The sequence below is a fragment of the Petaurus breviceps genome, unplaced genomic scaffold (genome assembly GCF_028583685.1).
Source record: "Petaurus breviceps papuanus isolate PSGF00001 unplaced genomic scaffold, PetGlider_PUasm1.0 37, whole genome shotgun sequence".
Classification (NCBI taxonomy): domain Eukaryota; kingdom Metazoa; phylum Chordata; class Mammalia; order Diprotodontia; family Petauridae; genus Petaurus; species Petaurus breviceps.
The window spans coordinates 104,785,922-104,788,657 of NW_027186296.1; the positions used below are offsets into that span (position 1 = coordinate 104,785,922).

The 2,736-nt window shown below is 39.0% G+C and overlaps 1 pseudogene; it reads left to right on the forward strand.

Moving 5' to 3' along the window:
* The first annotated feature begins 342 nt into the window (after window positions 1-342).
* LOC138168371 (heat shock cognate 71 kDa protein pseudogene) lies at window positions 343-1,967 on the forward strand (annotated as a pseudogene).
* Window positions 1,968-2,736: the final 769 nt, after the last annotated feature.

Below are 2,736 nucleotides of genomic sequence, written 5' to 3' on the forward strand. Positions count from 1 at the left end.
TCCCAACACCAGGCTACCAAAGATGCTGGAACCATCTCTAGTCTCAATGTTCCAAAAACATCAATAAGCCAACTTCTGCTGTTATTGCTTATGGCTTGGACAAAATGGCTGATGCCAGGAGAAATGTGTTGACCTTTGACCTGGGAGGTGGTACTTTGGTTGTCTCTATCCTTGCCATTGAAGGTAGAATCTTTGAAATCAAGTCTACAGCTGGGGACACCCACTTGAGTAGGGAAGACTTTGATAACCACATCATCAACCATTTCATTGCTGAGTTCAAGTGAAAACACAAGGAAGACATCAATGAAAACAAGAGAGATGTTCATCTGTGCACCAGTTGTAATGTGCAAAACACACCCTCTCTTCCAGTACCCAAGTATTGAGATAGACTCTCTCTATGAAGGTATTGACTTCCAAACTTCTATCACCCATGACTTTTTTGAAGGAATGAATGATAATTTCTTCTGTGGCACACTGGACCCTGTGGAAAAGTCCAGCCTAAGAGATGTCAAGCTAGGTAAGTCACAGATTAATGACATCATTACAAATGGCTAGTGAACTGCATCTCTCATTGAATAGAAAGAATGGAATGGATTTTGTTTGGGAAATCGAAAATATTGTTTAATGGCCCCATGCTTCTCCAAACTCTTTTTAACCACCAGTATTCTTTGAGTGATGTTTTATGATGTTTTTTATGAATCATGGAAACCTAAAATCTCTCAAAATTGATTTGAGGATCACCCAATGGATACTGACAAAATTCATGGTGAAACATATTAGATGCAATGAATTACATGGGTAGTAGGAGGCTGAGGAGTAGTTTAAAGGGTGTCATTAAGAAATTTGTGATTGATGAATGGTTCCACTTGGATCTCCCAAATCCAAAAGTTTCTGCAGGACTTCTTCAATGGCAAGGAGTTCCACAAGAATATCAGTCTTGATGAAGCTATTTCTTATGGTGCAGCTGTCTAGCTTGCCATCTAGTCTGGGGGTTTTTTTTGCCTTTTTTTGGAGGGCAATTGGGGTTAAATAACTTGCCCAAGGTTACATGGCTAGTTTTTTTTGTGTGGGTGTTAAGTGTCTGAGGCCAGAACCGAACTTGGGTCCTCCTGATTCTGGGGCTGGAGCTTTACTCACTGCGCCACCTAGCCACCCCTTTGCCATCTAGTCTGGAGACAAATCTGAGAATGTGCAGGACTTTCTGCTGTTGGACATCACTCTTCTTTCCCTTGAAATTGAAACTGCTAGTGGAGTTATGTAATTTCTGATCAAATGCATTGCCACCCTCCCCACTAAGCAGATACAGACCTTTACCACCTACTCAGACAAACAGCCTGGTATTCTTATTCAGGTTTATTAAAGTGAGAAAGTAGTGACAAAGGATAACAACCAACTTGGCAAGTTTGAGCTCACAATGATCCCCTTACCCCTAGATATGTTCCTCAGATTGAAGTAACATTTGACATTGAGGCAAATAGTATCCTCAATGTTTCTTCTGTGGAAAAGAGCACAGAAAAGGAGAATATGATCACCACCAATGACAAAGGTCATCTGAGCAAAAAAGACATTGAGTATATGGTCAGAGAGGCTGAGAAATACAAGGATGAAGAGACAAGACAGAAACACAGAGTGTCTTCCAAGAATTCTCTTGAGTCTTATGCTTTCAACAAGAAGTGTACTGTTGAGGATGAGAAAATCCAAAACAAAACTGGTGATGAAGTCAAACAGAAGATCCTTGTAATGACAAACGTAATGAAATAATCAGCTGGCTAGATAAGAACCAGACTGCTGAGAAGGAAGAATTTGAGCATCAACAGACAGAATTGGAGAAGGTCTACAACTCCATCATTCCTAAGCTATCCTGGAGTATGGGGGCATGCAAGGAGGCATGCCTGAGAGGTTCCCAGGGCGTAGAGCAGCCCCAACTGGAGGTGCTTCTCCTGGACCCACTATTGAAGGTAAAATAAAATATTGAAGACTAAACACAACAGAAGAAAGAGTATTCCACACAGCTTTCCAAAAACTTAAGGACTCCAACTTATAGTCAAGACAGTAGTAGTTTAAAAGTAACATTTAAGGACTGTGTAAATTGAAGCATTCTGAATACTTGAATGTGTGCAGAGGGAGAGATGTGAACAGCATCACACTTTATCAGTACTGTAAACAAGTGAAAATGCAACTCTTGTCCTGGAGAATAAAATCCATTTAAAATTGGCACCATAAAAAAAGAACTTACAGTTCCCTAAAGGTGCAGTGCCCTTCAGCATCTAAATTATGGAAAAAGTGCCAGAACAAGAAAGTTTAGTACCAATATATGCTTTTCTTTCTAATTTACTATCAGGGAGTGAGCTTGACACTTGGGAGACACCAGCTTCTGAATCAGTAAAAGCAATCACAGTTTTATGCCATTGTAGACATGAGAATTAGAAATTTATCACCATCCACTAATGAAACCTAGCACATTAAATAGAAATCTTCATTGTCAAGAAAAAATTACTCTAAATTAATTTGGAAAAATACTTAGCCTCTGCTTACACATAGATAACTTGGAAATGATTTAAAATGTTCTCACATCCTTGTTATCAGCACAACACCAAGGATGTGTGAGCCAACCCTTTCCCTTTCAGTTAGCTAATCTTGTAAGAAAAATCATCTGTTCTTAAAAATAATTATTAAAACCAAGAAGAAAAGTTTTTACATTAAATAATTCAGTTGAATTCTCTAACTTATGAGTCA